Source organism: Elephantulus edwardii, unplaced genomic scaffold, assembly GCF_000299155.1.
Source record: "Elephantulus edwardii isolate Elephantulus edwardi_28Jun2011 unplaced genomic scaffold, EleEdw1.0 scaffold00066, whole genome shotgun sequence".
Classification (NCBI taxonomy): Eukaryota; Metazoa; Chordata; class Mammalia; order Macroscelidea; family Macroscelididae; genus Elephantulus; species Elephantulus edwardii.
The window spans coordinates 6517607-6528528 of NW_006399816.1; the positions used below are offsets into that span (position 1 = coordinate 6517607).

General features: G+C 38.6%; 1 pseudogene; it reads left to right on the forward strand.

Moving 5' to 3' along the window:
* The first annotated feature begins 5947 nt into the window (after positions 1-5947).
* LOC102864871 lies at positions 5948-6286 on the forward strand (annotated as a pseudogene).
* The last annotated feature ends 4636 nt before the right edge of the window (positions 6287-10922 follow it).

Genomic DNA, 10922 nt, shown 5'->3' on the forward strand with positions numbered 1-10922 from the left:
GATGGGCAACATCCAATGGTGGTTAATTTATAAAAAATAATGTATGAGAATGATTGTATAAATGAAATACAATGTGAATGAAGAATAGTGTGAAACACAATGTGTATAAACTTTGTAATGAAATCAATTAAAAATGCTGTAAAATAGAATGTATATGAATGATTGTATAAAACACAATGTAAATGAAAGATTGTATAAAAAAATGGAATCAAGGATTTTTTTATTTTTTATTTTCTAGAGATTTCATCAGTTATGTCGCAGATAATCAATCATCATGTCCAAGGGATTTTGAGCCTCTGTTTCACATATTTTGAGCATATTGCCTGGAGAGAGAAGTCTTTGAAGAAGGACATCATGGCTGGAAGGATGGGGGGGACAGTGAAGAAGAGCGAGAGCCTGGATAAGACGGATTGACACAGTAACTGGGGTAATGAGTGTGTCAGAGGCAGTGAGATTGGCTCAGGATAGAGTAGAGTTCAGAGCTATTGTGCTTGGGGTCACTATGAGTCATAGTCAACTTGATGGCAACTAACAACAACAAAGGTAAACAAGCTAAAATGTCATGAAATGAAAATTGTATTAATTACAGTTAAATACAGGACAAGGTACAAGAGAGAATAGACAAAGTTGAAGAGAGATTTAATAAATTGAAATATAAAGCATACAAAATTACTTGCACATCCAAAAACTTCTCCAACAGGGTAAAAAGGGAAGCGACAGACTAGGAAAAAATTTTCTGCAATGACATGTCTGATAAGGGACTTATATCTATAAAAACTCAAGCACTGCACTAAGATAAAGGTAAACAATCCAATTGAATAATGGACATAGGATATAAACAAGCAGATATATGCACACCCATGGTTTTTTTTGGGGGGGGGTTGTTGATTTTTTTAAAAATTATTATTTATTTCAGCGAAAATTTGCAGAGACTTTGGATTTCCATTCATTCATTGTTCCACTTTTCTCCCTGCCCAACCTCCACCCCCCACAGTTCGCTCTTCTCTTTAAAAAGTAAAAGAAAAATTCTTTCATTGTTATACAATAACTCCCCCCAAGTTCACTCCACTACGCAGCCTTCATTCTAGACTCCTGTCATGACAATAATACCTAATCATATATCGGTTTTAAACCGCTTTCTCCCTCATCTATGCAGTATACATAATTTATCCTATCTTTCTCCCCCAACCCTGATGTCAGTCCTGTTTTACAACAGTAGCACTATGCAGTTTTGTCCTTTTGTTACTGAGATATTTCACTCAGCATAATGTCCTCCAGGGTCACCCATTTTGTATAGTATTTCATGAGTTCCTTGTTTTTCAATTCAGTGTAGTATTTCATTGTGTGAATATACCACAGCTTCTCCATTCATTTGTTGATGGGCACTTAGGTTGTGTCCGACTCTTTGCTATTGTGAACAAAGCTGCGATAAACTTGGGTGTACATATATTTGCTTGGGTGGCAGTTATAGTTTCTTTGGGGTATATTCCCAGTAGTGGAATTGCTGGGCCAAACTGTATTTCTATTTGCAACTTTTTGAGAAAGCGCCATACTGCCTTCCATAGCAGTTGAACCATTTTACACTCCTACCAACAGTGATTAAGTGTTCCAATTTCTCCACAACCACACCAGCATTTGTTGTTTGCTGTTCTGTTAAATTTTGCTATTCTTACTGGGGGCACACCCATGTTTATTGATGCTTTATTCACAATAGCAAAGAATTGGAAGCAACCCAAATGCCCATCAACAAACCAATGGATAGAGAAGCTGTGGTATATTCACAAAGTGGAATACTATGTTGCATTGAAAAACAAAAACGTCATGAAATGTTATACAAAATGGGTGGCCCTGAGGACATTATGCTGAGTGAAATATCTCAGTCACAAAAGGACAAATACTGCATAATACCACTGTGTAAAGCGGGACTGACATCAGGGTTAGGGGGAAACCTAAGAAAAAAAGGGATAAGTAATGTATACTGCATTGAAACAGATGAAGGAGAGAACTGTTTAAAAGGAATATAGGACTAAATATTATTTTCATGACAAGATTACAGAAAAAGAAATGCATAGTAAAATGGACTGTGGACTGTGGGGATTGTATAACAATGAAAGATTTTTTTTTCTTTTCAAAGAGAAAAATGAACTGTGGGGAGTGGTGGGCAGGGAGGAAAATGTGTAACAATGAATGAATGGGAAAAAATTAAATGGAAAGAATATGTTGAAAAAATATATTTTGCATTAAAAAAGCATTAATTTAAAAATATTTTAAAAAGTTAGAGCAGTAATATCTAAGTTGCATTTGTCTCTGTGCGTTGGGGTTACATGCAATTTTACCCCTTGCTTGTAGTTGCATTTCCTAAAACCTCCACACAAGAAACATAGTTTTGTATGTCCAGGAGTTCGTACAAAACCAATAAATGTTATTATGTAAAAGGGAAAAAATGCTTAAAAAATTCAGTAGCTTGTTAAGAAGATGTAAAATGTGAAATATAATGTAGGGGACAGAAGAAACTCAACATTTATTTAAGATAAAAATTCAATAAATAAAGAGTTAGATGGGCCTAGTGGCAAGGAGCTGCAACTACAATCCCAGAAGCGTACGGTTCGAATCCACCAGATGCTCTGCCGGGGAAGGAGGGACAATCTCCTCCTGTACCAGTCAGATCTGATTTGACAGTACACTCACACAAAAATAATAAAAAAAAAAAAGAGTTAGATGGAGCTTCAGCAACCCAATGAAAAACTTATAGATATTCAAGCACTTTATGGAAAAGAGGAGATGCTTTTCCTCTGTGCCCAGGAACAAATGAGTGCTCCACCACTTCTATTTGCCATTCCAATGGAGAACTTAACCAGCGAAATAAGTTGGGGAAAAAAGAAAATTGAAGGCATACAGATCAGAAAGGAAAATGCAAAACTCTTTCAGAAAAAAACAAAAAAACAAAACAAAACCAACTCTCTCAGAGACACTTTGAAGAAAATAGCAAAGAATCTAGAAAAAAAAATGTATATATAAGACTATACAGTATTACATATTTTACTTATGCAAAAATACAAGAAAAGGCCAAAAAAGATACTATATCTAATAATTTCATTCAACCAGGATAAAAGATCAGTATAAAAAAAGAAATTATTTCTCTACATATTAGCAATGAACAATTAAATTGGAAAAGAGTACTACTTACAATAGCATCAAAACCATGAAATACTTAAGCAAACACAACTTTTATGAAAGAAATCAAAGAAGAGCTAAATAAATATTTATTAATTCGACAAATCAATATCATTTAAAGGCTGATACTTCCAAAGTTATTTCTTCAATGAAACCCCTAACGAAATCTCAGATGAAATTTCACAGAATAAACTAATTCTTAAAAAATTATAGAAATGCAAAGAATTTGAGTATCAAAAACAATTTTTAGAAAAATAATAAAGTTGGTTTCCTACATTTGGGGAAATCACAGGGGTCAGCAAATCCGGAGTATAATGGATAAGTCGCGCCCTGAGAAAACCACCTTTATGATCATGGTATCTCTTTAGCCACCGTCCAACTCTCAGAAGCATAGCAAGTAACTGAAAAGACAATGGCTTGGATTAGGTGCATCTTAGTCTTTATAATGGACATTGTGCTCTTCAGCATTTTGGGGAGGTCCTGGCTGCAGACTTTCCCAAAGTAACACATCTTTTGATTTCCTGACTGCTGGTACCAAGGTTGTTAATTGTGGACCTGAATAAGAGGAAATCATTAACAATTTTGAACATTTCTCAGCCCATCAACGAGTTGACTATTGGCCCAGTGGGGAGGATTTTTGTATTATTCGTGTTGAGATGTAATCCTTATTGAAAACTACTCTTTGATCTTCTGTAACATGTACTTCCCACTTTCAGTAAACAATGTTGTGTCATCTGCGTAACACAGGTTGTTGATGCGTCTTCTTCCACTCTTGATGCCACACTCATCTTTGTAAAGTCCAGCTTCTCAAAACAATTTGTTTGGCATAGAGATTAAACAGGTGTGGAGAGAAGATATAGCCTGTAAGCCTACCTTTTATGATTTTAAACCATGCAGGGCGAGGGGGAGGTAATTCTGGGTTTCTGATTGTAAAGAAAGATAAAGAAGTACCAATTCAAGAGAAAAAACGGAATAAAAACATCAAATAAAGAGACTGATTAAGCACAGAATTGTAAATAGCACAGCTATTTTGAATGCCAGTCTAGCAGGCTGAGGAATTGAGGACCAGCAGCTGTTTAAACTTTAAGTTTAAACAAGAAAAGTGTGATCTCCTCCCTTGTTTCCCATACCTTCCTGGGGACCAGGGGTGTTATCCTCCACCCCACCCCACTCCTACCGCCCCAGGTATTTGGGAGTGTCCAGTCAGCCTGTCCCTGTTCCTTATCATTTTGTATCTGGCACAGGGAGTTTGCAAACGTCTCTAAATTTAGAGACACCCTTGGAGAGCTAATGGACCGTGCCTTGCTTGTAACCAGTATCTGCATTAGTAGGGGCGCCACCTCTCCCTGGGTTCCTTGCATCTCTCTGGGCACCCTGGGGGATACCTTGCTTGTCACATGTCACAGTCACATCTGGAGCAGTTTATTCTCCATGGAAGTCACCATCCTTGAGCATCTCAGATTGACAGTGACTGTGTCTTCGCACTACTCATCTCTGCAGAGATATCCTGTTTGTACCCAAACCCTGGACCGACAAGGGCAAGTCCCTGGCCAGACAGACAATTCTAGGCTCCCGTAAAACCAGCTGAACCCTATACCAAGCTGGGTGCCCTAGATCAAAAGAAATGCTGTCCTTAGGCTGGCTTACATCTTGGAGCCTAAAGCACCTCACAAAAAAGCAGAAACTGCCCTGCCTGGGCACCGGCCCACCCTCCTCCAAATGACCTTCCTCTCGTTTTTCATGTCCCATCTCTTTTTAGATTTTTATCTTTCTTTGTTTCTGTGTTGGTTTTGTTGTTTTAATTTTCTTTTCCCTTCTATTTTATTATTATTATTGAAAAAAAAGAAAATTTGCAGAGACTTTGGGTTTTCATTTATTCATTGTTGCACTTTTCTCCCTGCCCACCCTTCTCTGCCCTTTCCCTTCTATTTTAACTTATTCCTTTTTCCCTGACAGTGTTTTCTCTCATATGACAGATAGATATAGATCTATAATTATTTACCTTTCCATTCTGATTCTTCTTCGTCTGTGCCCATCTTAGTTTAGTTTTCTAATTTTTTATACTGTCTAGTCTTGGTTTTATTTTGAGAGTATTTTTTTGTTGTTTCATTTCCTTTTTTTTTTTTTCTTTTCTCCTATTTGGCAACAGACAGCAGTGCTAGCTAGCCACACAGCCTACTGTAAAGGTCTGTTCCTGATCTACCTGACTGACCAAAGACTGCAATCAACACAGGCCCACCCATGGTGCCCACAAATGCCCCACACAAAGAGTGAGCAGAGAACTACATACTCCCCTCCATTCCCTATCAGATCCTCCAGAAAGCAGGAGGGAGAACCCTTAAGATTTGTCAAATTGGAAAGCTGGGCAAAACACACTTACACAGCTTAGCCAGATATAGCAAAACAAAGTAACACACAGACAAGAACCCCACAATGGCTCAGTTGTCATTGTCATTGTTATTGTGTGCCATCAAGTCAGCTACAACTCATAGCAAGCCTATGAGCATCCAGTGTGAGCTCTGCTCTATCCTATGCCATCCTCACCACGCCATCCTCTTCATATCTTATATATTTGAGCCCATTGTTCCAGTCAATGTGTCCACCCATCGTGCTGAGGTTCTCTGGAGGCAACAGATAACTTCAAATTACTCAATAAATCAGGCTAGGATGGCACTAAGTAGTGACCAAAAGAAAGACCAAAAAGCCTTTCAGAGTAAGAAATACTATTGGAGTTCCTGATAAGAAGTATGAAAAATATTCTGGTTCCAGCACTATGGCCCCTGTGAAGAAGGATGGTGAGAAGAAGGGCCATCCTGCCATCAGTGAAGTGGAGACCAGAGAGAAAGCCATCGACACTCACAAGCACATCCATGGTGTGGGCTTTAGAAGTGTGCCCCACAGGCACTCAAGAAGATCCAGAAATTTATCATGAAGGAGATGGGAACACCAAATGTTCTCACTGACACCAGACCTGGCAAACCTGTTAGGCGAAGGAGTAAGAAGCATCTGTAAATGGTTGTTCAGAAAATGTAATGAGGATGGAAATTCCACAAACAAGCTGTATTTCCTGGTTACCTATGTACCTATTGCCAGTTTCAAAACTAATAGCTGATTATAAAATAGTCATAAAACTATCTCCCAAAAAAGAAAAGAAATAGGAAAAAAAATATGCTTAAGTATCTTCTATGAATTGAGAAGGGAGCTCTAGTGGCCTAGTGGTCAGAAGCTTCACTGCAATCTGAAAGGCACACAGTTTGGATCTCTGCCCATTCAATTAACTGCCTCTGAAAACCTGCTGGAGGGTCAGCTATGGATTGTTCTGACTCAATGGCACACATAGATTGAGGAAAACACAGAAAACCTTGAATTTAAACAATAACAACAAACAAAAGTACACACGACCAAAATAGGTAAAATAAATGGAAACATGGAAACAATACAAAAATTTCAACAGAAAAATTTTTAATATAACTAAAATTTGAAATAGATAACACATTGAAAGGACAAGAGCAGAACTGAAGAAATGGAACAGAGTTTAATGAGATATAGGATGAATTCGTCAGTACTAATCTGTTAGAAGGGAGCTCTGGTGGCTGAACCATAGGGAGTTCACTGTTAACCCAAAGACTGTGTCTCTCCAGCAGCTTGAATCCACCAAGAACTGAATCATCAGGATTGCCTAAAGAAGGGCATCTTCTCCCATCTGACTTAGAGCTGTGGAAACCTGCTGGGAGGTCAGCTCTTAGTCAGTTCTGAGTTGAGGGAATAAGAGATAAGAGAATGTGTTAGAGGACTATTCAGAAAAAAAAGATGAAAATGAAGAAAACATGGGAATTACATGGGACAACACCAAAAGGACTTAACATGTGCTTGGCATTCCAGAACAAGAGACCCAAAAAAGCACAGAGGAAATCATTGAAGATTTACTGGAGGGAAATTCCCCAAACATCGTGGAAAACATGCATTCAAGAAACTGAGTGAAACCCAAATAAAACAGATACCAGAAGAAAAATTCCAAGAAATATACAATTTTTCAAAGTTAAAGAAAAAGAAAATTCAGAGCAGCTTGGAAAAAAGAAAAGGTTTTGTATGAGATGTATTCTAAGAAGCAAAGGAAAGACTTCCACACAGAATTAATTTTGGATGGCTACCAGGCTTTCATACTTTGGGCATGTAGTGAGGTGAGGCTATTCCTTGAAAAGGAACATTATGCTTAGAAAGATAGAGGGTCAGCAAAGGAGAGGAAGACTCTCAATGAGATAGATTGACACCGTGACTTCAGCAATAGGCTCCAGTGTGTCAGAGAGAATGAGGATGACACGCGATAGGACAGAGTGCATAAGGTCGCTATGTGTCATTCATGACTCGAGGGTGCCTATCCTCCACCACCACCACCATCACCACCAGATGTCATCAATTTAGCTCCAACACACAGCATTTCTATGTGAAGCACTTCTTGATCCTGCACCATCCTCACAATATGCCTGCGGTGCCCATCCTTGCAGCCTCAATCCACCTGAGGGCCTTGCTCTTTTATTATTGACCTACTTTACCAAAGATGATGTCTTTCTCCAGAGTGTCTGATCCTTCCTGACAACATGCCCAAAGTATAAGAGAAAAAAGTCTCATCCTTACCACTAAGAAGCATCTTGCTTATTTGACAGTATAGTAAATATTTTTCACCAACATCACAATTCAAAGGCATAGATTCTTCACTCTTTCTTATTCATTGTGCAACTTTCACACACATACAAAGTAAATGTAAACCACCTGGTTTGGGTCAGATGTAGCTTAGGCCTCAAAGTGACACCCTCGTTCTTTAGCCCTTTAAAGAGCTCCTTTGCAGCAAATGTGACCATTGCATCTATGGATGTTGATTGTGGATCCAACTTAAATAAAATCTTTTACAACTTCAGTCCTTATCATGATGTTGTGTACTGAGAATTTTTATTTTCTTTATGTTGAATTATAACCCATGTTGCTGTCCCTTTGCCTGCAACAAACAGCGACACCCTGATGGGGGTAAGCACAACAGAGACACACCACTCCAGGAGCCATTCAGAGAGTTGATCCAGTTCAACTTTACTGGGGGCTGCTGCTCACTTATATATGAACAAGTAAACAGGAAGACAGGATAGGGTGGGACTGCAGATGTGGGGCATACGGATTGGATAGGAGAACCTGAGCCTCCTGTGGACTACTCCCAGCTCAATAGATGCAGCAGCCCTCTTCCCAGGTGGTGAGCTTTCTCAAGCCGGTACGACCAAACACAGAAGAGCTTTCTCTACCCCGTATTGGGTAGAGTACTTCTGATGAAGCTTAAAGACTATAGATTTTAGTATGGATTTATTGGGGAATGTTGGGAAGGAAGAGAGGGTCTCTGGCAAGGAGAGATTGCCTACCTCTGGATGAGTGCAAGCCTCCCAATGGGGCTTCTTCAAGTCAGTCTTCTTTGTTTTCTGCAAGCAAGGTTGTATCATCTGCCTATCACAGATTGCCAGTGAATATTTCTCTAATTCAGCCATTCCTTTCTTATTAATATAGAGCAACTTCTCTAATTATATGCTCATTATACAGACTAAATAAGTGTGGTGAAAAGATATAGCCCTAAGGCACACATTTCTGACTTTAAGCTGTTCAGTATTTTCTCATTTCATTTGAATTGCTTATTGGTCTATGTAAAGATTCTGCATAAGTAATAAGTGTTCTAAAATCCCCATTCTTTTCAACATTATCCATGATTTGTTAAAATCCACACAGTTGGATGCCTTTGCACAGTCACCATTTCTGTTCTGCTTTCACCTAAGGTCTGTCTGATGCCAGCAATGACATCTCTTATTTCATATTGTCTTCTGAATCCACCTTGACTTTCTGGCAGCTCCATGTTAAATAACTGTTCCAGTTATTTTCAAATTATCTTCAGTGAAATTGTACCTGCATGTAATAGTAATGATTATTGGGTTTGGGTGACAATGAGTCAACAATGCCTCATAGCAAGCCCATGAAAACACATTATCCTATCCTGCCCCATCCTCATTATCTCTGTCATACTCAAGCCCACTGTGGTAGTCACTGTGTCAATCATGTAGATGAGGGTCTTGCTCTCTTTCTTTGACCCTCTGTATTTCCCAGCATGATTTCTCTCTCCAAGAACTGGTTCTTCCTGAAAACACACCCAGTGTGAGACGAAGTTTCCCCATCTTTGCCTCTAAGGAGCACTCTGGTTGCACTTTCTTCAAGACTCATTAGTTTATTCTTTTGTCCATGAGATTTTCAATACTCTTTACCAATACCACAAGTCGATGTCATCAATTCTGTCATCTTTATTCACTATTTAATGTTCAGATGCATTGTTGTTGTTGTTGTTATGTGCCATTGAGTCGCTTGCAACTCATAGCGACCCTATGTACAAGAACCCTAAACACTGTTCTATCCTGTGCCAACCTCACCATCTCAAACACACTCATTCCCACCACTCCACTCACAGAATCGATCCATCTCATCCAGGGTTTTCCTCTACTGCACCGTCCCTCTACTCTCCCAAACATGATGTCCCTCTCCAAGGACCAGTTCCTCCTTGCAACATGCCCAAAGTATGTCAGACAAAGCTTCAGAATCCTTGACTCCAAGGACCATTCTGGCTTCACCCTCTCCAGTGCATAGGAAGCAATTTAAAATAGCATGGTTTGTATCAAGTGCACCTTAGTCTTTAAACCCACATCCTTGCTCTTTAGAATTTTAGTGAGGTCCTTGACAGCAGATTTACTCAACACAGTATGTCTTTTGATTTCTTGACTACTGCTACCAAGGATGTTGATTGTGTATCCAAGTAAAATAAAATGTTAATTGTCATTAATATCTCATACAAGTAAAATCTTTCTAAAGATTATTTTAAAAACAGCTGGAATAGTACATTAACAAGTTGCTGATATAAATTAAAATTTAATTCAGAAGAATTAATGGCACAAGGGATAGCATTGGTGATGTCAAGTTGCTCTGGCTGAAGGCAGAGAATACTGGAAAGATGTTTACTTGTGTTTTATTGACATTAATGTCATGGTGCCATAATTTCCACATTCTATTATATCATCTTTATGGAATGATAGCTCTCTTCCATATTTGTTGGCAGAGGCTGGCAAATATCTTGGCATTTATATTCTGTTTTGTTATAATAATTACAGTTTCACTTAGTAAAAAAAGGCTGTAAATTTAAAAACATATATATAAGGCATGGTCTAGGAGAATCTCAAACATGAAGCTTCCAAGTCCTCTTTCTTTGAAGTTAAGATGAGTCATTTTTTTCTGGCACATCAGTGAACTGTAAATTACGGAGGTTCACTTGAGCTTCAATGTCTAGAGTTTTATTGAGTTTCTTGATAGAATCGTGAGTGAGTGAATGGTTGGATGCATGACTGACCTCAATATCCATCTACTTTCTCTTCCCAGAGGTCAGGCTGATACCATGCGGTGGGGCTTTCTGTGGTGGTCAGGTCCTACAGAGTCCGCCTGTTATGTATTAAATTGCATCCTCCCCCTCACCCAGGAAAAAATTCTGACTCTGGTCACTTAGGAAATTCCAGGGTTTAGAGGATATATTCTAGGAAGCAAACACAAAAGCTAAATAAATTCTTTGGAATAAGAGAATCCTTTTCCTTTGAGCATTATTAAGTTGATGAAAAGGTAAACCACAGCCTGGGGGAAAATAGATACAACACACACATTTGATTAAAGATCAATATCCTTACTAT